Source organism: Elephas maximus, chromosome 4, assembly GCF_024166365.1.
Source record: "Elephas maximus indicus isolate mEleMax1 chromosome 4, mEleMax1 primary haplotype, whole genome shotgun sequence".
In the NCBI taxonomy this organism is placed as follows: Eukaryota; Metazoa; Chordata; class Mammalia; order Proboscidea; family Elephantidae; genus Elephas; species Elephas maximus.
This window is the reverse complement of record NC_064822.1, coordinates 46372980-46398462: the sequence shown is the minus strand read 5'-3', so window position 1 is coordinate 46398462 and position 25483 is coordinate 46372980. Positions and strand designations below refer to the sequence as shown.

Sequence of the window (25483 nt, the reverse complement as noted above, 5' to 3'; positions counted from 1 at the left end):
AACATAGCAAAGATTGTGAGGATGGCACGGGACCGGACAGCATTTTGTTCTGTTGTGCATAGTGTTACTATGAGTCAGAACTGACTTGATGGCACCTAACAACAATAATTTTACAGACACGCCATAAGTATTTACTGAACAAATAAGAGAGTGATTGAAATAATGGTACCGTAGAAACCCTGGTGGCGTGGTGGTTAGGAGCGTGGGTGCTAACCAAAAGGTCGGCAGTTCAGATCTATCAGCCACTACTTGGAAACCTTATGGGACAGTTCTACCCTGTCCTATCAGGTCACTATTAGGTAGAATTGACTCTATGGCAATGGCTTTGTTTTTTTTGTTGTTGTTTTTGTTTTTTGGCTTAGTAGCATTTTTAAGGAGTCCTGGGCATACAATGGTTAAGCATTTGGCTGCTAACTGAAAGGTTGGTAGTTCGAACCCACCCAGCAGCTCTGTGGGAGAAAGACCTGACAATCTGCTGCTCCCTCATAAAGATTACAGCCTAGAAAACCCTATGGGGCATTTCTACTCTGTCACATGGGGTTGCTGTGAGTTGAAATCAACTAGAAGGCACCTAATAACAACAACAGTAGTATTTTTGAGTCAAAATTGACTCAACAGCAACTAACAGTAACAACAACAGTAGTATTTTACATGTGCTTATATGAAAATTTTCCAAATACTCAAAGTGTAACTAATTAAGCTTCTTTTCAGTGTATCTTTTTTGACATTAGGAGTATGTCAGTTATCTCTACACATATACTAAAAAATACAGAACATAAAAAAATGAATGAGCACAGCTGCATTTGGGGACTGAACTATCAAACTTTCATAATAAAAAAGAGGAAACATTTTGACTGCAACCTAGCCAAGAGACTCTATTTTCCCTTTATTATCCCACGTGTGGCCCGTGTATCTACTAATTCGACCTTAGAGCGTTGAAGGAAACTACACACAAAGTGGATTTGAGAAGAGGATTGTTGGATCACTAAACCACATTCTATCATACCCTGATGGCCGCATGCTCACATGCTCTATCTGTGGATTATTGCTGTCCAAATGTCTACATAATGGACTTTCTTAGAATCTGAGAGGTCTTTTCAGGATTCTTCCCTTCTGAGGCCAGAGGCACCTTGACTTTCTGTGTTATTACAAAGCTCATCTTCCATTGACAACCGGAAGTCACATTCCTAAGTGTGTTTATCCATATAGTGTTATCTTTACCTGGTCGCCCATATATCTCTTAGGTGAAAAATGAAACCAGTTTAGCAGCCAGTCCGAGGAGGTGGCACATGATGACACTGGATCTGAGTGAATGTGTTTTAAAAAAAAAAAAATTGAATGTGTTTATTTGGAAGAAGAGGATGGAGCTGGTTTGGCAAATGTGGTTTTTCGAATTGATATTCAGATTGCATGGTGCCCTAATAAAAAATTATTGCACTAAAACTTGTGAGAGCCAGAACTCGATGGGACTGCCTTGTTTTTCTAGGTTTTGCAAGTTTTCTGGCTTTGACAGGGTGCAGTCTTACCACTTTTCTATTGCTCTCTGTTAGTGGAAAATATTTGAGTTTTCCTTCTCTGACAGGTTTCCAACTTACACAGGTTCTGGCTTTAGCCAGTTTTACTGTTGAAGTCATTAGCATTTTAGATCAGCTCCTGAACTAAACAACAGATTACTTGTCCTATTTATTTTATATTTTATCTTACCTATCTATCATCTGTCTGTCCATCCGTCTGTCCATCTATCTGTTTGTCCATCCATCCATCCATCCAGTCATCCCTTGGCTGTACTAAATTCTCTGCTTAGACACAAAACATTAATTCAAAGATGTACTAGGAATTAAAAGGACCTGATGGATTCAAGAGAAGCTACTACTTGGGATTTTCAGACTTTTGCTTTTTGTAAATGATGATACTTTGAGAAAAGAATCACAATTTTTTATTTGCTTTGGTTTTGTACTGTACTCTCAGTGGAAATCATTCTGAGACCTGCAGTAGTGATACTAGCAGAAAACTGGTAGGCAAGTCAAAAAGATCTCGCTTTGTTTCTAAATGTTTAGGGAACTTTTGCTTTAAGATGTTAGACTCAGAGGTAGAACTAATTAAACGCCAATGCTACTTCCTTCCTTTTTTTGTTTCTTTTAATATGATGAGCCTCAAGAGCTTCTGTAGTCATTAAAAAATAAAATGCTTGCCCAAAGCCTGTCCCCATAAGCTTTTTTGAGTATGGCTCCCATGCATATAAACCAGGACGCCTTTGTAAAGTAGGGTAAGCCTGTTAAAATGAGAGCATTCAGTGTTTCGTAATCACATGGCAATATATGGGAAGCAAGTGGATTTCTCTTGTACTGAATGTGGAAATAAGTTAGAGAAACATATATAGTCACTGTTTGCTGATTGTATTAGGAGAAAAGTGTTCTGAATATAATTATCTCCATGGCATGGCAAAGGATAGAGATTTGAAGTTACTGTTATCACTTGACACTTCATTTTTATGAACACCTGACCCCCCAGGTCTATAAAACTACCAAGCACAGTCCTGCCCAGGCTTACGCACTGGCGTGGTTTCCTTCCTCCTTAGCAGGAGCATCGGCCACAGTGCTGGAAGGAGGGTTTTTTTCCGTACTGAGCCGCACATCAGAATGAGGATTGGCCTGGTGGTGTCAGTGAAATAGAATAGTATACACATAAACTTGTTGCTGCTGAGTCGATTCCAACTCATAGCGACCCTAAAGGACAGAGTGTAGCTTCCGCGTAGGGTTTCTAAGGTTGTAATCTTTATGGAAGCAGACTGCCACATCTTTCTCCTGCAGAGCAGTTGGTGAGTTTGAACTGCCGACCTTTCAGTTAGCAGCTGAGTGCTTCACTCCTGGGCCAGCAGAGCTTCTATATACGTACATGATAGGTTTAGTAAATTTTATATTAAAGGAGTACTAGAATTTAGCACAACAGAGCTGCCGCCCCCAATCAGGTTCTTGGTTATTTTTTATAAGTTAAACAGCAGCAAAAGTGGAACCTAAATGATGAGGACTTCCCTAACAAAGCAGAGGCTCTTTTTTTTTTTTCTTAAATGTGTACTTTAAGATCGCTTGTATTAAAGTTAATAGAGTCAAATGTGTTCCAACCATACTAAAATAGATATTTTTAGCAACAAAGAGCTGTGATGCACTGTCCGTTGCTCAGACTTGGCCTAAGGTAGTCCCTGCACTCGTTCACAAGGAAGAAAATGGAAGGAGTTGCTTTTGCTGACAGGCAAAGTGTAAATTGTGAATTTTGCCCAAGATGCTTCTTTCACCTATCTTGAACCAACAGAAATATGGGGCTGTAAATAATTGAAGCCGGGACTCATCCAGAGGTAGAGATATATATGAATTTTAATAAACATCAAGGGCAGTTGATACTTTGGCTGGCTGGCAAAGTGACACACCTTGGGCCAGAATAACATTGTAACCTTTCTAATTCTTGAGATGCTTGGCTTCCTAAAATGGCCATCTTTATTTAGATTAAGAATCCATTTAAAGTAGTTTTAATAATATATGGCTTCATACATAAGTGGTTCCATAATTTATTTCACCATTATTCTCTGTCAGAGATTTGAATACTTTTGTTAATTAAGGGGGAGGGGGGAGCAGTTCCTCACTCCAGCCAGCCAAACCCTTGTTGTTACTCATTGGTTGTCTTAAAAAAGAAACCAAAAACAAATGGGACAATCCTAGACTGTTAGTAGGCTTTTTTCCTCCTTCACACAAGTAGTTGCATCAGGTTTGCTTTAAGCTTGCCTTAAAATAGCCTGTCAATAATGGCCAGTTAGTGAATTAAAAATTGCCTCAGTAAACTTCATCGTTTTAGGTTCACAGGTGAACTGCCTCCTAGCCAGAACCCATTTATCAGGAGTTACCCATTTACGAGAGTAACCTTTTCCTGACTTATGCCCAATCCCTGCCAGCACACCTAAATTATTAACATGCATTTTTTTATATTAAGGAGATCCCCTGCCTTCATGAATGGATATAATTTTATTTCCCACACAGCTGAATCCACAGATCTTTAGGCTTTATGTCATCTGAGTGAAAATTCCCAGTGGGCAAATCCTTTCTATGAACACAGTACACACGAATATAAGCCCCTCGGCCAAAGGAAGCGAGATTTCCAGAAGCAATGTCCGAAATAAACACGGGGGCTTTGCACTTGCCTTGTGCGGCTTCAGGGACACATCTGGAATTCCTGTTCTTTCTAAATCTTCCCTGGCTCCACATGTTCCCTGTGTGCTGAGGTGGAACGTTGCCAAGCTGTCCATGAGATCACGATTCTTTGAGTTGCTAATGAAACCTCTGTGTGGAAGCCTCAAAAACAAGCCGATCTCAGAGTGCATGTGCAGTTAGAGATACATAATTAGGAAGTTACCTCATCGTCTTGAATTCTCCCTTGATGCTCATATATTCTGTCCCGAGGTATTTATTCATTCATGTATATTCTCTTGTCAGCTGGTCTCCAACAATTCGAAGGCTTTTCTGCTGTTAAATATGCTCATAATACTATGGACACGGAAAACCTCACACAGTTGAATTTCCCAGGGAAAATGTGGTTTCCGAAATTGATACCGGGTGACCCTGGGAGGGGAGTTAAAATCATTTTCATAGCAATTTGGGTTTTTTTTTAATATTTCAGTGTCATCTGTCCTTGATGAGTTTTCAGGTTTCAACATAGGTGTTGTTTCTGTTTCATTCTTGTTTTCACCAACAAAAGACATAAATCTTTCAAAATAGTTTTGCTTTTCTTCAATCAATTGTATAGAAAGAGCACAGATTTAATTATCAAAGTAACCATGGAGCCGAAGGCAGTATCACAGGTATCTCACTTTTTATGTTTATAATCTTTATCGTTTGGGCATAGTCACTAACTTTGTGTGACCCCATTTCCAGCACAGCAAGTGTGTCCATTGTTACATAAACATAAATTTTGTCATCCCAAGTCCTAGAGGAACTTACTATTTATTCCACGTTGTTTTGGGAAGGCTTCTTTTGTTATGGTATTTTAATGACTGTGGATATGAAAACGCCTCTTCAGTTTATTTGATTAGATTGCTCGTGTCACATTGTCTATGAACTTAGACAGAGGAACCTAAAATCTAAAAGATACTTAACCCGTATCACCAATAGTGATTATTATCCATCCCCTGCTTTCAGATCAGCAAAGTTTGAGCCACCCCAATGTACTCGAACCTCTCAACATTAAAGCAACAACAACAAAAAGAAAACAAAACACCAAGGCAGTTTTCCCCCCAGCTTTCACTTTTGAACTCACTGCAAACGTGTGCTACACTTCAATTATAATCTCCTATTTATTTCCCACGTGTATAACTCCCTTCTCTTCAAGGAGTCTATTTAGCAAATATTGTCAATTCAGGAAAATTATGATCGCAATTTTCGTTGCCCCAGTTTAGAGCTGTCATTTTAAAATTGAAGAACTATAGTAATATGCTTAGTGTTGTTATTAAGAATAACAGTAATTATTTCAGTAATTTAAAAATACCAACAATAACGATTGCAGGTGACTTTTCAATATCAGTATCTGACTCCCCAATACCTTCCACAGTAAAACACACCTACAAGAATGATACGAGACCATGAAAAGTTTTAACAGGGGCAAAAGTAAATGAAGAGTATTAGTAAAAAAAAAAAGTTCCTAAATGCACGAGGGTATTTAACTGATTGGAGTTATTTGTGACCAATGCAAGCTGTTTTATTGTCTCTTTTATTTCCACAACTACAGTTGTTGCCTCACCACATTTTTAGTAACGCAATATCAGGTCTTGATTTTTACAACTGAAAAATTTACAAGTCACATATTCCAAAATGAGTTATTAAATTTAAACCTCATGATTTTTCCTATATAGTCCCTAGGTTCAGATTACCACTGGCCCTATTAAAGAATTTTATTTCTAGTGTCTTGGGTCCTGTGGGTGCTTGAGTTGTTTTTCCTTCCATATTTTTTCCATGGGTAGAATAACAGGAAGAGACCAGAGAGCATGACGGTAACCAAAACCCAGTGCCGTTGAGTCAATTCCGACTCACAGCGACCCTATAGGACAGAGTAGAACCACCCCATAGAGTTTCCAAGGAGCGCCTGGCGGATTTGAACTGCCGTCCCTTTAGTTAGCAGCCGTAGCACTTAACCACTACGCCACCAGGGTTTCCAGCATGACAGTAAGTGACGATGTCATAGGGTTTTTTTTTGTTGTTTTTGGTAATTTTTTCTTCGTTTTGTCTTGTCTCATTTTAGACTGGAGGTAAGGCTCAAAACAATTGTCAGATATCAAAAAACCAAACCCATTGCTGTTGAGTCAATTCTGACTCAGATCGACCCCATGTGACAGATTAGAATGGCTCCATAGGGTTTCCAAAGCTATATTCTTTACAGGAGCAGACTGCTACATCTTATTCCCATGCGCCATGAGGTGAGTAGGATTCTGGACTGTGGAGTCCTGTCTGAGCCTTACCACTGCTGCCGATAAACCAGTGGTATGTACAGAGGAGACACTACAATACATCCATGGACCATAGTATGGAACCGCTGGCTCTGGAGAACCACCTTGACCACAGGAGAGCCAAAGGTCCTTTTACCTTATGGGCTAAGACTTAACAAAAAGGAGACCTGTGGCTGGTTTCCCCTGCATTGAACCCTAACTTGAATCCCTGGATCTTCACACCCTCATGGTGAATTGAGTCAGGATGGAGGAATACAGGTAAGGACTCTTGGGCAGAGTAGTACAGACTTTTTCTTAGAAACGATAGCATCTTCTTAAGCCATTCACTCTTCTCCCACTTTCCCCTGGATCCCACTGTAGTCAAGGCTACATCTTGCAAAGATGTGAGGGGTACCCACCGAGCCCCAAACATTCTGCACCAGCTATATGGAGTTACAGGAGAACATTCCAGAGAGGAAAAGAGGTATTTTGTGGGGAAACAAGAACTTACAACCTCTTAAAAAGCTACACTGAACATTCATGGGAACAACATTACCCATACCCTGCTTTCAGGTCAGCATAGTTTGAGTCACCCAAATGTAGTCAAACCTCTGAACATTAAAACAATAACAACAAAAAGAAAAAAAAGCAAATCAGTCAAATAAATTGGAGAATTCTCATATCCATGGAATCATTAAAATACCACATTCCGTAGCACCATGGCTCAATTACATCCTGTTGTTGTTAGGATATAACAACAGGATATAATGGTCCTGTGCCATCCTCACAATCATTATTATGCTAGCATTGTTGCAGTCACTGTGTCAGTCCATCTCCTTGAGGGTCTTCGTCTTTTTCACTGACCCTCTACCAAGCCTGATGTCCTTCTCCAGGGACTGATCCCTCCTGACAACATGTCCAAAGTATGTGAGACATAGCCTCACCATCCTTGCTTCTAAGGAGCATTCTGGTTGTACTTCTTCTAAGACAGATTTGTTTGTTCTTTTGGCAGTCCATGGTATAGTCAACATTCTTCACCAACACCACATTTCAAAGGCGTCATATCTTCGGTCTTCCTTCAGTGCTGCTGGTTGGTCCCTGCTCATATGCTACCTCCTGAAATGATTGAACGTCGATCAATCTTTTTGGTATAGTGACTCTGTGTATTCCTTCCATCTTCTTTTGATGCTTCCTGTGTTTTTTAATATTTTCTCCATAGCATCCTTCAGTGTTGCAACTCGAGGCTTGAATTTTTTCTTCAGTTCTTTCAGCTTGAGAAATGTAGAGTGTGTTCTTCCTTTTGGCTTTCCATCTCCAGGTCTTTGCACATGTCGTTATAACACCTTGTCTTCTCTAGCCGCCATTTGAAATCTTCTGTTCAACTCTTTTACTTCATCATTTCTTCCTTTTGCTTTAGCTACTCTCCATTCAAGAGCAAGTTTCAGAGTCTCTTCTGACATCCATTTTGGTCTTTTCTTTCTTTCCTCTCTTTTTAATGACCTCTTGCTTTCTTCATGTATGATGTCCTTGATGTCATTCCACAGCTTGTCTGGTCTTTGGTCATTCATGTTCAACGCATCAAATCTATTCTTCAGATGGTCTCTGAATTCAGGTGGAATATATTCCAGGTCATACTTTGGCTCTTGTGGACTTGTTCTAATTTTCTTCAGTTTCAGTCTGAACTTGCATATGAGCAATTGATAGTCTGTTCACAGTCAGCCCCTGGCCTTGTTCTGACTGATGATATTGAGCTTTTCCTTAGTCTCTTTCCACAGATGTAGTTGATTTGATTCCTGTGTATTCCATCTGGCAAGCTCCATGTGTACAGTCACCGTTTATGTTGGTGAAAAAAGGTATTTGCAATGAAGAAGTCATAGGTCTTGCAAAATTCTATCATAGGATCTCCGGCATCGTTTCTGTCACCAAGGCCGTATTTTCCAACTACCGGTCCTTCTTCTTTATTTCCATCTCTTGCATTCCAGTCGCCAGTAATTATCAAGGCATCCTGATTGCATGTTCGGTCAATTTCAGACTGCAGAAGGTGGTAAAAATCTTCAATTTCTTCATTTTTGGCCTTATTGGTTGGCGCGTAAGTTTGAGTAATAGTCACAGTAACTGGTCTTCCTTATAGGCAGATGGATGTTATCCTGTGACTGACAGCGCTGTACTTCAGGATAGATCTTGAAATGTTCTTTTTGACAACGAATGCAACACCATTCCTCTTCAAGTTGTCATTCCCAGCATAGTAGACCATATAATTGTCCTATTCAAAATGGCCAATACCAGTCCATTTCAGCTCACTAATGCCTAGGATATCAATGTTTATGTGTTCCATTTCATTTTTGACGATTTCCAATTTTCCTAGATTCATACTTTGTACATTCCAGGTTCCGATTGTTAATGGATGTTTGCAGCTGTTTCTTCTCATTTTGAGTCATGCCACATCAGCAAATGAAGGTCCCGAAAGCTTTACTCCATCCACGTCATTAAGGTCGACTCTACTTTGAGGAGGCAGCTCTTCCCCAGTCATATTTTGAGTGCCTTCCTACCTGAGGGGCTCATCTTCCAGCATTCTATCAGAGAAGTGTTGCGCTACTGTTATTATATCCTAGACTTTGACCTCCGTTAATTTTCCTCCTGAAGAGCAGAGTTGGGAGAAGGAAGCCAAACAGAGGGAAGGCATGGGGCTGGGGAGAAGTTGAGTAGCCAACAGTTCCCAAGGCAGAGTCATTGCAGAAAAAGTTGCCTTGCTCCCCAGAAAAGCATAGTCATGTAGTGACTTCAAAAGGGACCAATCTTTGGACAGAAAGAGAAGAATATTATGACATCTTGCTCAAGAGTTTAAATACCAGACTATATAGGCTACTACTAAATGAGAAATTTAAGAGCAATAACAATGCCTTTCTCATTGTTGTGTTCGGAACACCGTGCCTGGCACAGAGTAAACCAGTTGCCATCAAGTCAGTTTCAACGCATGGAGACCCTTCGCTTGTCAGAGTAGCACTGCAGTCTGTTGGGTTTTCACTGGCTGATTTATCAGAAGTAGGTCACCAGACCTTTCTTCGGATATGCCTCTGGGTGGACTGTGACCTAACCTTTTGGGCAGCAGCTGAGCATGTTAACTGTTTGCGCCACCCAGAGACTTCAGCACAGTGTGGGAACGCAGTAAGCAGTTGCTAAATAAATGAAGGAAAATACATGGTGGGCATTTTTCGGTCAAAGGAATTAAGTAATAACAGACAAGATGGCAGAACCAAATAATCGTAACTGTGGAAGTTAATATGTACAGGTGCTTTTTTTCTGAAGAGACTTTGATTTGCAGAATTATTGCCCCTTTAACTTTTTAGGGTTCTTAGACCCCTGTGACTAGAAATCAACTCAACAGCACAAGGCAACAAGAAGAATGTTATTGAATTTTTAAAAATCCCTAAATCATCTTAGGAAATTTATTTTTCCTTCACTTTCTTTTTGTATAATCTCACCTTGAACTGTGGTGTAGTTCACAATTCTGTAATCTCAATCTCTGTATTCAGAATGCATCAAACAAAAACCCACAGTTGTCAATTCCTCTGACCTGGCTGGTGCTTTCTGGTAAAATTTCACTGGCACATGTTTTGCCATAGAATAGTCAAGGATGTTTCTGGTTTCTGGAGTCTGGCAGTCCACTTAACGGTTACCAGCGACCTAGAGGAAAAAGAGGAGGATGTGAATTGCATCAACCTTGTTACCATGAGTAACTAGGTTGATGCAATTCACATTGAGGAGTGCTGGACGGCACTGGGTTTTTGTTTGGGTGGTGCAGTGGTTAAGAGCTATGGCTGCTAACCAAAAAGTTGGCAGTTTGAATCCACCAGCCACTACTTGGAAACACTGTGGGGCAGTTCTCTTTGTCCTATAGGGTCACTATGAGTCCAAATGGACTCAGTGGCAATGGATTTGGTTTTGGGCTTTTTTTTTTTTTTTTACTTACCATGAAATTGGACGTAGCATTTATTTCTCTGAAGCACATAATCTGTCATGCCATGGTAGATTGAGCTGCAAGCTTCCAGAAACAGAAGCAGATTACCTTAATTACATGATAAGAAAAAACACTGTTGGTAATTGGGTGAAAGTAGGTATCTCTGGGCGTCAGCTAAAGCATCTTTTAGAGCCATGACCAGTGCCTAATTTTCTCAAGAAGCCAGAGATGAAATTTAGTAGTCTTTCTTTTTTTTTTTCCCCCTGACTCAGGTCAACCCACCAAATTTAAGCCAATCTACATGGGGTCTCTTTCCTCTCTCTCTCTTAAAATAGATAGATATTTAATTTTTAATATTCTTTTCCAGTTTTTTTGACAAGTTATACATATGCTAATAGAAATAAGCTTATTATTTGAAGCACAGAGCTGCTTGTCACTGAAGCTTCATTAACACCGTTATCACCGCCTGACATTTATCTTATAATTTTCTAGAGCTGACTGTTGTGTCTCCATGGAAACCCAAATTGCAATTGAAACAAGTAGGATAATAAAGGCATCCACTGAGATTGACAGCCTGGGAAGCCTGGTTACATTTGTTTATAGTTCCTTCAGTAGCTACAGCTAGAGATGGAGAATAGGTACTTTGGATGCGCAGATTAACTCTCTCGAGTCACACATCATACCTGACTATGCTTAGGCAGCAAGGGTACTATGACATCTTTGGTTCTAATGTTAGTAATTAGATCTCTAATTTTTGCTGGAGTCATCTCAAGGCATTATGAATATTGGATGTAAAATTAACTGTGATCCTATTTGGATCCAAGAGGAAAAGTCTTTCTGGATGATTTTGACAGTGTGTAATGTTGATCAGTCATTGACCTGGCAGCTTATGGTGCCTGAATGGATTTCTTTTGGGGAGGGGGATCAACCACAGACTTGTATAATTTTTTTTCCTTTATACTGAAGAACCTGTGCTCTTTTAAGTTCATGACTTCACATCAATTTGGATGGTGCCTCAAAGCGAAGAGTCATGAAACTGGAGTGGGTCCAGAGTGAATTAATCTGAAATTAATTTGATTCTGAAAGCCTCCATCTGGCTGTGTTTGGGAAAGGCAGTTAGACAGATAGATAAACAAATGATCATCTGTATTCATTATGCCAGATGTAGTGTCAAAAAATGAAGAAATGGCTTTAAAAAAAAATCAGCTATGGGGAGTTTTGATATAATGATATTCAGCCTCTTAAGAATAACAGCCATTCTAATTTAGCACATAATCTTATTTTTATTCTTACTTGTTTAGGGGGTTAGATCTGATGGTGTGTGTGTGCGCATGTGTGCACTTTTTTCTTTTAAGAAATGAACAAATTAAATGTCAAAGCTTATTTTAATTGGTGATTTAAGATGCTAAATGGAATTTATGACATGCTCAGGGAGAGAGGAGATTAACAGATTTCCGAATCAAAATATAATATTGGGTATTGATTTCATCTTAAGATGTAGTTTAGAGATTTAAAAAAGTAGCAAGGTAGATTGACCTTTGTTTGGACTTTTCCCTTTGGATATGTGGTTTTGAAGCATGTTTGTAGCATAGGGTAACATTCATGATACACTGGCCTATGTGTAGAATTCCGAATGTCTTCTTTGAGTAATTATACAGACTTGGCAGTGTTCTTTTCTGTGTTGTACTTTTGCAACTGTCTTTATAAGCAAACTAAGAGAGGCAAATATCTTGGACGACTGCTCTCTAGGAATTTAGTGCAATCACTGTAGAATACAGCATTGCCTTTTCTTGTGTCTGGGCAGAAAGACTCTAGAAAATTCATGATGAGTCCCTTTAAAGTTACCACAGTAATACACTTAACTTGGGGCCTTTTATTTCCAATTTTTAGACCTCAAATATTACCTTATGTGATGCCTTGCAGAGAAAGAATTAAAGTTTATCTTCTCAACCAGTGAAGCATGGTTTACTTTGGAAAAACAAACTCCCAGAAGGGAACAGTTCACCCCCCGCATGTTTCCCTCCCATCTCCCTCGCTGCCCACAGCCAAAACAGCTATGACAATAATAATTATCCAAACCAAAAAACCCAAACCTGTTGCCGCTGAGTCAATTCTGACTCCTAGCAACCCTGTATGACAGAGTAGAACTACCCCATAAGGTTTCCAAGGCTGAGGTCTTTAAGGAAACAGACTGCCACATCTTCCTCCTGCAGAGCCACTGGTGAGTTTGAACCGCTGACCTTTCTGTTAGCAACCAAGCACTTAGAGCAGAATCCTTATAACGTAAAAATTAACCCCCAAATGTTGAAGAGTCTGGGCAAAATCATTTGCTGTATTTGTTGGCAACAAACTAGATGGTACACCAATTCTGAGTTTTGATCACCCACTGTAGTGTTATATTGAGAAAGTAAAATCTCAGTTGCCTGGTACCCATGGGAAATGAGTCAGTCTGATTAGCTAAGTTTGCGGTGTAGCTGAAACCATATCCCTTATGGTACCAATTCTCTTTATTGTCTGATTTTGATGGAATCCTTCTTAAAATGCATTTTATATTTCTTCCCATATTCAACAGAATTTATTGAACATAGTGTGACCCTCCAGATGAGACAAGATTGTCATTATACAAATTAATTACTCTTCTGTGCTGATGTCCTTGGGAACAGCTGGGAAATATACATGGGCCGCACCTACAAGATAGCTTTTAACTGCTGGCCTCTTTCAGATTTTCATGTCTGTCATGGAGCTGTCACTCCATGAGTCCACCTATTCCAAACCTCTCTTTTTTCCTTCTCTGAGTTTGAAATGCAGATGACCAAGGCTGTGAAAATCCAATATAAAATAAGAACTCTCTGAGGAGCTTATTGGGGAGCTTTCCAGAGATTATTAAAGGCACAAACATTAGGGTGGGAACTTTGTGACATCTGTTTTGGCTGCTCTGAGGTCATTTTTTCCTTAATTCTCTTGCTGGCATTTCACAGACATATGAGTTTAAAGGTATTATCCGCAAAAGAAGTCCACTGGAACCTGATAAGTTACTAAAAAAATAAAACACTAGACTGCAGAAAAAAATGTCTTTCTTCACAAATGGGTCTGTTTTGTCATCTGAACTACCATCATCAATATGATGTAATTAGTTCCCACTGAACATCAACTTTTGATTTTCCAGATCAGAAGAAGGATACAGTGGTCCCTGTAACTTCCAAAGCATCTGTGTGAAACTCCATATTGCTGGCATTCAATTTAAGTTTGTTTCTTGAGGACAGAGTAGAACTGCCCCTTAGGGTTTCCAAGGGTCAGCTGGTGGATCCAAACTGCTGACCTTTTGGTTAGCAGCCATAACACTTGACCACTGTGCTACAGGGCTCAGCACCTCATCTGATGACAGAAGAAGGGAGGCCAGAAGCAGGTTGGGGAGAGACTAGCCTGAGATTAAATTTTGTCATTGATAAATGATAAAGTGAATAATGACTGGACAGATAATCAATATTTAATGGAAAGGTAGATAGAGTTCTGAATGCCATGTAAGCACGAAAGTCACTGAAGTCTTTGTACTTTAGTCCAAAGCAGGAAGGTCCACTGAACAGTTTTACAATAATTCAGGCACAAAATGATGATAACCATAATTAAGACAGTGGCTGCCCGCAGACAAGTGGACCCAGTGGGCATTTAGAGAGAAAAATAGGCATCCACTCAGGAACTAATTCGTAGTGAGCATGTGACACTTAACCACTGGTGACACAGTGGTTAAGAACTCGGCTGCTAACCAAAAGGTCCCCTATTTGAATCCACCAGCTGTTCCTGGAAACCCTATGGGATAGTTCTAGTCTATCCTATAGGGTTGCTATGAGTCAGAATCAACTGCACGACAACAAGATTTTTTTTTTTTTTGGTATGGGATCCTCAGACTTTGTAGAACTGTACTAGATGGGATACCATGGTTCTTTATAACTGTGGTGACGAATTGCATAGCGTGTGATTTAATTTTTACAACTTTTAGGACTTCTTGTATTAAATCTATTCACTCAGAAAATATGTATTGAGGATATACTGAGACTGAGTTCAAGGCACTATGCTTACCTTCCAGATGAGCCTTCTCTGACAGTATTATTTCAAATTGCAACCCTGCACCCAACACTCCCTGTCTCCCTTTCCGGCTTTGTTTTTCTCCAATGCAATTCTCTCTTTCTAGTATGCTTACGGCACTGGGTGTGTTGGTGGGTTAGTATGCTTTAAGATTTGCTTACTTATTTGGTTTATTGCATTCTCCTCAACTAGCATATAGGATTTATAAGAGCTGTTCTCTCCCCCATGTTATTAATTACTGTGTCTCTAGCTCCTTGAATAATGTCTAGATGGTCTGAGTCACTTTATAAATATTTATTGAATTAACGATTGAAATCAAGAATTTCAGTTTGACCTTGTACTTGATTGGGGGTTCAGTTCATCATTGTTCAATGGTCAGAAAAGGGAAGAGGTCAGAACAAGGGGTAAATCTGTGTCATGTGCCTATTACCTGGAGAACATCGCTCCTGATTGTTGGGGAATAAGTTTGAGCCAGTAAGAAAAACAAGGAGGCTGAACATGAAGCTTAATTGAAGAAAAAGGAGAAAGGAAAAGATTATTGTCAGATGTGCTGTATTTGAGGTGGTGCTAGAGCATTTGGTCGACTATAGATACAGAAAATCAGATTAGAGTTGTAAATGGTCAAGACCAGTGAAGTTATTTTCATATGACTAATAGTGAATGAGAGAATCTTGGTGTCACAATGGTTAAGGGCTGGGCTGTTAACAGAAAGGTTGGAAGCTTGAACCCACCCAGCAGCTCCACAGGAGAAAGACTTAGTGATCTGCTTCCATAAATATTACAATCTAGAAAACTCTATGGGGCAGTTCTACTCTACCACATGGGGTCTCTGTAAGTCGAAAAGCGACTTGACAGCATCTCACAACGGCAGCAACGGTAGTGAATGACAGGAATACCCTGCCCAAAGGAGTTAGTACAGAGCAGGAGTGTAAAGAGTGGAGATGGAAGAACTTTGCCCAGTGGGTCCCCTGTATATGTCATTTCAAACTTAGGTGGAAGAACTGGGAAATGCCCCCTTGTCTTGGGCCAGTAGTGTACGTGATTGCCATCCCTGCCATGGGTCTGTGCCAGGGGTTCCTCTCCAGTGTGGCTGGCCAGGTCCTGTATCTCAAATGTGCGCTCAGTGGAAGAAGGGAGGTACTCCTGGACTGTTTTCCCTGAAGTCCCACCATCCTTGTTAGAGCCACTGCCACTACCACCGCCACTGCCTCCTCTTCTTCCCTTTTAAAAATCTTGCTGCCAACTAAGTGAAATGGCATAGCTTGTTATCCTTTGATGTTTTCAGTTCCATTTTTTAAAAAATTGACCATGGAAATGAAGTGTGGTTTAGGATCCTGCATGCCAAATCCCTTTGGCCAAATTACTCACTCATTTCTGGCTTACTGCAGGCCCTCAGATATTGCTGTATTACAAAATCATGTTGTATTTTGGTTTTATAGGGTGTATATGTCTGTCTCTTCTAATTGACAGTGAGTAGCTAGAGGGCATAAAGTACATATTTTCCAGCTCTCTCTCCTTCAGACCTAACACGGTGCCTGACATAAAGCAGATTCTCAATAACCATGTAAGACTAGGAAGGAAAGAGAGGGACTTAGAGAAAATGAATCTCAGGCATGTTTGAAATTCCAAAAAGGTAGGTGAGTCATTGGCCTTCACCAGGCAGTATTTCTTCCTTGAATGAAGAGTGTGGTGACTATGCCCTGATGGCTTTCTCCTGCATAAATAACCAAAACAAAACAAAACCAAGGAGCCCTGGTAGCACAATTGTTATGCATTCAGCCACTAACCGAGAGGTCAGTGGTTCGAACTGCCAGCAGCTCTGTGGGAGAAAGACCTGGCAATCTACTATAAAGATTACATCAACCCTATGGGGCAGTTCTACTCTGTAACATGTAGTTGTTTTGAATCAGAATTGACTTGGCAGGACCCAGCGGTGAAAACGACAAACCAGTTGCCGTCTGACACAATCCCATGTGTCAGAGTAAAACTGTGCTCCGTAGTGTTTCCAGTGGCTGATTTTTTAGAAGCAGATCACCAAGGTTTTTTTTCTGAGGCATTTTTGGGTGAACTCAAATCTCCAGCCTTTGGGTTAGCAGCTGAGTGTGTTAACCTTTAGCACCACTTGGAGATTCTTCTTGCATCAATATGTCCTGGCAAAAATATTTTAAACTATGGTAAAAGTGTAAGTTACTGGCTTTGAGAAGCACAGCTGCTAAAACCTAGACCTACAGGGAACCAGGCATTGTCTATGGTGTTCGCTCCTCTCAGTGCATGTTCCTTATTTTCAACACTGCTGCTAGAATGTGAACACGGGAGACAGTTTTGATAAAATCAACGTTCAGTCTGGGAAGTGTGGGCTAGTATTGAGTTTTCCCCCACATTTCGTCTTCATTTCATAATGATCCACTTTTTAGCGAATTGATGTCTCTTCTCAGTCATCCAAAACAGCCATTCACAATCAGCAGTCCTCAGAAAATGGGCAAGTTCTGCAGCTTTTGGCTGTCGGCAAGTAAATCTGACTGGAAGGGCATTCTAGATCTGCCGCTGACGGACTCTCCTCCTAGAGGCAGGCCACCTGCCTCCTCCTTTGGGTTTCCTCATCTGTAAAGTGGGGACAGCAACACTGACCTCCACAGTGGGGGAGAGGATTAATTAATGTGAGCTCCTGAAGCACTTTGAAAATGTGAAGCCCTATATAAATCTTCTGAGTGATTGTTATTTCCCTGTTGCCATTTCTAAAAGTTCATCTAAAAAACCTCTCCCTCTGCAAATGCCTTCTGCTCTGCCCTGAAGTCCACTGAGCTATTTCTGATAAATCACTGGATGAAATGAGTTCCCCAGACAGAGACTATCTATAGCAAATGCCTTTCTGCCTTCTCAGTGAGGGCAGTTGTGTGTTCAGTCATCAGGTACCCCCTGGATGCCTCCAAATTTACTTCTTTGTGGGAGTTTTTCCAGCTTTCTGCTTTTTGCTAGCAGTCAAATTGAGATAAGGTAATAAGATCTCCCTTTTATTGGTGACTCCACACATGCCTGTGTTCTGTGACCTTTTCTGTAGAAATAGTTCCCTGCAAGCTGTGGTTGTGTTTTGCCCTGGGAAACCTGTCTGTGGGGCCTTTGACTTAAGGAAATCCAGCATTAACTTCAATAATTCACCACAATGCCTGTTACAAGTATGTTTTCTTGTAGTCATCTATGAATGAAAACTATGCCATATACATTTTTAACAATTTTTTTTCTTTTCAAAAATTTTCAGAATGCTGGGATGAACATATTTATATGTGTACATTTTCTTCAGAGAAGCATCAAGTAATTTATTTATAACTTGACCATTTGGAGAGAAGGACTTTGCCTTTCTCATATACTTAGGGTAGCATTTGCTTCAGTTAATCTTATGTGAGAATTCCGTAGCTGATCTACGGGTGTCTCACCTCAGAGATTTTGGGCCTCATTCTGTAATTGCGGCCGTGACTCAAAACACTTCTGATATACATGATAAAGTATTGACAATATCTTTTAAGTAAACACAGGATGTTGTTGAGAAAAATGATATCCAGAGAGTTTTGTTAAGATTACTAACGTTATCCAGCAACCTAGGATCCCACTGAAGTTAACAGTATAACCATGCCAGCCTAGTGGCAAAGGATGCTCAGTTAAAAGGCAATCGTAAAAGATGGAGGTTTTCTTCATAGTAACCCTGAAGGGGAAATGTAATTCCTAGAGCTTGCATTTGGGTGACAACTGATTCATCTACCTAAATTTGAGAGACTGTGGTAAATTTAGAGTAGACAGTGGGACTCCTAAGGGTGGGGCTGTGTCTGAGTTTCTGAGGTGTTCATTCTGAGGTGCTACATTGCCAGTCTATTGAGAAGGAATCCTGTCCTTAAAATAATAAGCAACAACAAAATGAACAGTGTAGGAGGGTGTTAATAATAATGGATTTCACGCCCATCCTGTTGCCTACCAGAAGCCACCAGGTTCATTCTGCCTTTGTCTTATGCAGCTCAGTCTTGAACAGCTTCCTATGGTAATCAAACAAAGCCCACTTCTCCATTTGCTGTATTATTTAAATACAAGTGATATTAATAAACAATTCCTGAGCCCTTTGAAAGAGTGGTTTTTTTCAGTTGACTGAAATGATGGGACTGCATTTTGGATAGAGGAAGCAGGTTGGCACTGATTGAGAGAAATGGTGCTCTGGCAGCCACCACAATTCACCAGCCACTCACTGCTCTCCACAGTGTGGGTGACACTCTCCAGCCTATAGCCTTAGTCACCTGTGTGCGTGGGGCACTAAATTGGGCAGAGAAAGGGAGCCACACCAAGGTTTCAGGTACCCGGTCATATTCTCTAAATTATCTTTTTCATAAATCAACATTGGGGTTGAAACCATAATCATAGAATTATAGAAAGAGCCAGATGGGAACTATTCTAGCTTCTTTGTTTTACAAGGGAGGAAACTGAGGCACAGAGTGGTTGTACAAATTGCCTGCAATCCCACAATTAATGCTGAGCCAAGACAAGAAGCCAGACCGGCCTGCCCCACTATCCCACTAGCCTGCTGTTGAGTGCCTCAAGCACTGATGTCTTTTTCCTGGCCCCTCATTCCTGTGTTGCTAAAAGGAGTTGCCCATGAAATAAAATGGTTTGGTGAATCTCAACTATAGTTAGTAAAAACAGGATAATTGTATTGGCATTTAGAGCTATTTAAGTTAATTAAAATTAACTGAAAAATTTAGTTACTTAGTTACACAAGGCACATTTTAAGTGTTCAGTAGCTACCTGTAGCTAGTGGCTACCATATTGGATTGTTCAGATTATAGAACATTTCCATTATTGGAGAAAGTTGGATAGCAATGATATAGAACAACAACAACAAAAAAGTAAAGGGATAAAAAGTATTGGAATAATAATATTGATAGCTACCAGAGAGATTAGCTATCTTTATACAAAGTTTTTCCAAGACAAGTATCTTTTTGTATAGTTTCTGAGACTCCCTGGGTGGTACGATCAATTAATGTGCTTGGCTGCTGAAAAAAAGGTGAGAGATTTGATTGTACCCAGAGGCACCTCAGAAGAAAGGCCTGGTGATCTACTTCTGAAAAATGAGCCATTGAAAACTCTACGGAGCACAGTTCTCGTCAGACATATGGGGTCACCATGAGTTAGAATCGACTGGATGACAATTGGTTGATTTATCTTCTGAAGGTGGCATTTTATGTTTTTTTTTTTTTTCCAGCATTGATATAATAATTTAAAGGCACTTGACATGTCTCGTAGCCATTTTGTAAGTTCTTTGTTCTTCCCTTTATATAGATGAAAGAAACAGTGCAGGAAGTTGTCATTCAAGGAAGAAGATGAAAGATGAGGAAATTTCAATTCCTTTGTCTCCATTCTCCACAAAGAAACCTGCAACTCACTGGGCCTTAAAAAGCTTGTTGCCCTGGAATTAATAATGATGATAATAATAATGTATTAAATCAATTATTACAATTTTTCAACAGCATTTTACTGCTTAGAGGAACCTTAGAAGATTTTGCATATCCTCTGGTGATCTACTTCTCTTTACTTGAAAATAGAGTAGGGAAGTAGGTCAGTGCTTGCGCTAAAAGCGAAAAGTAAGCACTCTCATTTTTTCACTAAACTATATTTTCTTCTTGGCTCTGAGGCTAAGACAACCAGTGCCCGCTGGCATGGAGCTTTGTGCTTTCTAACTTGTGGTCTGATTCCATATGGCATTTGTCCTAGAGGAGCCTTATAGCCCGGCTCCTTGCCAAGAGCAAAAGCAGAATTGGCCCTCAGGATCTTGTTGCAGTTTGCAGGCAAGGAGCCAGCAGGGATGTGTGTGCGTTTGTCTGGGGCCTGCAAATGAGGACTGAGTCCACAGGAAACATCATTGAAGACACACTCAATCCGTGGAATGCTAAGCCATGACAGTTGGCCTTTAAGTCTTAGTACCTGTGTCCACAACGGACTCTGGTAGCACAAAGGTTAAGCATTCTACTACTAACCAAAAGGTCAGTGGTTCAAACTCACCAGTGGCTCTGTGGGAGAAAAAATGTGGTGATCTTCTTCTGTAAAGATTATAGCCAAGTAAACCCTATGGGACAGTTCTCCTCTATCACATGGGGGGCACTGAGTTGGAATCCACTCTGTGGCACCCAGCAACAACAACAATGCCTGTGTCCATTCTGCAGGCACCTCTACTTAAGGGTGTGACATTGGAAAAGTCACTTTATCTCCATGACTAACAGTTGCTTCTCCAAAACAGGGATAATGATTCCAATTTGTAGAGCTGTTGTGGTGTGTGTCAAGTGCCTGGTAAAGGTTTCCAGCAGAGCTTGAGCCCTCAATAAACATGATTTGAATTTGAATCTAGATTTCTGTATCGTAAAAGGCACTGTACTGGGTTTTTGGGGATGGCTAGGGAATAAAGAGAAACAAGCTAATCTGTCGCTAAGCCCATGATTAGATTCTTGTACATTTTTTAACAAGGTCTTAAACTGAGAATCTTGCTGAGTATTGGGTATCTGTTCCATAAGTAGCCCTCAGTGACATGCACATTGGCTCTCTGTGGCCTCTGGTAAGTACCCCAAAAGGCTTAACTGTTGAACACACAATTTCTGGCATGCTTAGGAGCGTCAGCACTGACAGCCCCACGAGGACAAAAGAAGTCAGTGAGTCTCCACTAGAAATGAGCACCAGCCAGGAAGAAAGTTGGGAGTCCAAAGGAGGAGGAGTTTGGGCGAGTTAAAAGGAAGTTAACCAAGCTTTTGCAGCACGATCAGGATTCAGCAACACTGGGGAGTCTGTGGGTAGAGCTGCCTCTTCTGTCCTGAAGCTTTTGATCAGGAAGGTCTTGTTATGTTGTTGTTAGGGTTGCTGTCGTTGTTTAATTTTTGTGAAAGTACACACAGCCAAAGATACGCCATTTCAACAGTTTCTACATGTACAATTCAGTGACATTGCTTACATTATTCAAGTTGCACTGCCATTCTCACTATCCTTTTCCAAAGTCTTCCACCACCATTATCTTAAACTCCTGCCCACTAAGCTTCCCATCCACCTAAGAACTAGAATTCACTGTATTTACTTAAGGAAGGGATTGTCATGCCCAGAGCACTTGATGAAAATCTTTCCTTTGCAGAACGGCAGGTAGTCGGGAAAGGCTGTAGCCAAGATCGAGGGGCACTCATAGGTGTAAACCTGCGGAGAGGAGGAGGAAAGCAATCTGTGAAGGTGGAGACACCCTTATGTGGTTATTGAGAAAATATGGGTTTCAAAATGACCTTAAAGGACTCTTAGTTCAACACTTTACACCCTCCTCCCCAGAGAAAGAAAGAGGAACAGTGTGTGTGTGAGTTTCTTCTAGTTGCTGCCTTTTGTTTGACAGTGCAATCCCAGGGACCCAGTAGGACTTTTCTTCCCCTAGATTTGCCATGGCCGGTTCACTGTCAGCCTAGGGCAGGCCTGATACAATATTTGGCCCCATGATGGATTAGAAATAACTTGAGCTTTAGAGCTTGTAGGCCTAGCTCTAAATTCTGCCTCTACCATTTACAGTGAAACCTGTGACAGCTGGAACTGGACAGGACTATCCTGTTTTTCTAGGTCTCACAGGTTTTTCACCTTTGACAGGATGTAGTCTTTTCTATCATTCGTTTTAGTGGAAAATGCTTGAGTTTTCCTTTTCTGACATGTTTCTGTCTTACCCAGGTTCTAGCTTTTGCAGGTTTTAGTGTATAAGCCATTAACCCTAGGAGTCCCTTATAAGCTGTTAATGTGCCCGGCTGCTAGCCAAAAGGTTGGAGGTTTGAATCCACCAAAGGCACCTTGGAAGAAAGGTCTGGTGATCTACTTCTAAAAAATCAGCCATTGAACACCTTATAGGGCACAGTTATACTCTGACATAAATGGGGTCACCATGAGTCAGAATTGCATCAGGAAAATAATAATAATACTTTCTCATAGAGCTGTTATAAAGATTAGAAATAATGTATGTAAAACACCTAGCACAGTATCTGGCATGTAAGTACTCACTAAAAGACACATATTATTATTTAGGATATGAATTGTGGTGGAGTTTATACTATGCAGAATTCTGGATTGAAAAGTAGACTTGTGAGGACCACTCAGTTCAAGTACATCACAGGTGCAGAGAGGGAATTAACAGCAGAAGTGGCTAACACTTGTAGAACACTTATTCTGTGCCATGCCCTGTGCCAATAAGCACATGACTATGAGATGGATGGCTATGAGTCAGAATCAACTCGACAGCAACGGTTGTGTGGTTTGTGTGTGTGTGTGTGTTTTTTTTAACGAGATAGCAGCTGATATTCCCATTTTACAGATAAAGAGCCCGAGGCCCAGAGGGATACATTAAGGAAATGTTGGCACCAGGATTCAGCCCTGGCAGACTGACTCCAGAGCCCATGCCTTCATCCCTTACACTACACTAGCTCAGGATGATAGGTCTCCAGGCATCTGTGAGGGATGGTAAATGGGAGAGGGATTATAAATCACCAACTAAAGACCAAAGGAGTAAGGCATAAGTCATCCTCTCAGTTTTCCTTCTTTCATGCGCCTTGGTGAGTTAGTACTTTTTGGAGAGAGTAAAAATCGCCTCTCTAATTCTGAGAGATGTGGAGAGGTGCTTGCCCTAGAATATGAAATTTAGATATTTAGAACTAGAGAGCTGCTAGCTCCTCCACACTGTATTACTTCTACTCTGTATAGACAAGATGCAACAGCCCTGCTTTTGAACTTCCGTTCTCTGTGAGCTTAGACCTGTGGCAATGCCTTCCTCTTTTCAGACTAGCTGATTTTCAACAGCAGTAACCACACGTCCTTCCTGTCCCAGAAATAAGTCTTGCCACACTCCGAACTCTGTGTGCTGTGAACACTCCATTCTGTACTGCATGGAGTTCTGCCACCTCCACCTTGCTGAAGTCACAGCTCCACTGGGTTAAAGTGTTTATTAACTCATGACAAGCAATTTGAAAAAAAGTATAGGTGCATGAGAACAAGATAAACAGTCTCGTGCTAATATAAATAAGCATTACATTATACCTAAACTGTTGAAAGAAGATTTTGTGCTCAATATTTTATTCAGCAGAGCAGTTTTTATAACAATGAGGTTGATTAGAGTAAGCTCCGAAAGTGCTTCAAGTTAGACACATTCTGATTGTTTATCTCCAGGATAAAATAATAAAATGGTAAAATAGGGATATAAGAAGGAGAAATTGAAGGTAGGACCTTGTAAGGAGTATTTGACATCATTTTCCTCTTTGTGTTAAATATAATTCAGAATTTCTCCTCATATATTTTTGGTTTTCTAACTACCAACATGGGTTTTTTTGTTTGTTTTTTGAGGGCTGAGGACTAGCACAAACCTACAGCAGATTTAAGGTGCTCTGGTGCATTTTTTATTGTTTTAACCAGATAAAGAACTCTGCTTAACATCTTTGGACGCCTTATTACTATTATCGCGAGGCCATAGTGAAATTACACCTGCCATTTGTAGTGAAGCTTTAGTCAACGTGGCCCCTCTTTGACCTTCTGCTTCTTGGGCTGGTGTGGGGGAGGCAGTCCCGGACAAGGCTCCGTAGATACTGTGCTGGGTCTGTGCTCGCTTAGGTACATTGTATTCTCACAGGCTGAGAAGCTGAAGAAAGAGCACCGCAACAGTGAAGAGTGCTACTCAGGGGTATTCAGCCTTGTCACTTCCTAGAGTAAGTGGGTTTGGGGTGCATTAGTTGGGGGGGGCAGCCCAGGAGGGTGTGTGGTTTTGCTTTACCCTTGATGCAACTTAAATAGGGGTGATCAAAGTAAAACATGGAATTCTTCATCATATTACATGATGGTGGCTAGAATTGCAGGCTTGAAACAAGCCGTTTGCTCTTCCAGATGGGGGCTTTGGAAACAGTTTTAAGGGCGGCTGATACGTAGACGCTTATGATTTTGCTCTTAGTATCAGCCCCAAATATTTACTGAAGCTAGGAGTAGAAAAGGCAGATCATCTTCCTTTTTTTTTTTCCCCCTCCCCTTCCCTCCCAAACGTGTGATTGTTTAGAACTCAAGTACAACATCTGGAAGTCAGATATACAGAGAACAATTTATGGAGTGTGAAAGATTTGAAATATTCAGTGTCCTTTAGCGGGAACTCAACTTTCTGGGACTGCATTTTTTTCGGCACAAAGCAGGCAATTCTGAGATCGCCTTTGCCTCTCTGAATTGTACCCTTTGTGCCCGGGTCCCATAAACAATGTGCTTTTTTAAACGGGAGCCCCCTCCGCACTCCCGGCCCTTTTCTCCAGCGTGGGCAGCCAATCAGCTGCACCGAGCCGCATAGCTGGAGCGCTTTCCATTCTGAGCAGCAACAACGTACTAATTTGATGCACACATGGATGCCTCGCGCACTCTGCAAATTCATCACCAGCATCTTGCATTAGTCATCTGACGGACCGCCAAGTGTTTCATTTTCTTTTCATGTGACTTTATTATTACCACCTCTCTCCTGTCTTCCAAAAGCCTCCCAAAGGGGGGTTGGGTGGGGGGATCCAGCAGAAATCCAGCCCTGCCTTTCCGCGCGATAAGCCCTCACAGGGCTGATAACACCCCTGCCTCTGCCGCCGCCAATGCGTTGATGGCAGTCTTGCAGAGGGAGACCTGCACTTAACTTGCAGCTGCTTCCTCTGCCCGGGCTTCAAGATGTCCACGCCCTGGGTGACAGCCGGCGGGGCGCTGCCCTGTGTTTGGGCAGCGATGCTGAAAAGCAGCCTGCAGTGAAAGCCTCGCCGACGAGCAATGTAATGGTGCCTCTGCTTTGTTTTAGTTCATAAAATTTCTACGACTCATTAGGCACTTTCCCCCGTGCTCCTCATCCTCCTCCTTCCGCCTCCCCAGCCCCCACCCCCACTATTTTTTTCTTCCTGTCCCTCACCGTGCAGCACTAACTCTGCCTCCCGGTTCCGTTTTTG

The 25483-nt window shown here is 41.1% G+C and overlaps 1 protein-coding gene across 14 annotated transcripts in view; it reads left to right on the top strand.

The window, feature by feature from the left end:
* CELF2 (CUGBP Elav-like family member 2) overlaps positions 1 to 25483 on the top strand; it is a 587695-nt gene that overhangs the window by 375177 nt on the left and 187035 nt on the right. Inside the window, exon 1 of one of the 14 annotated variants that reach the window (XM_049885082.1) lies at positions 23604 to 24235. The exons of 12 other annotated variants lie outside the window; for them this stretch is intronic. The gene's annotated coding sequence lies outside the window, so the exon portion shown is untranslated. Of the gene's footprint in view, positions 1 to 23603; positions 24236 to 24291; positions 25313 to 25483 lie in introns of those variants that run through there. One more of the 14 variants, XM_049885083.1, reaches the window with a different exon arrangement.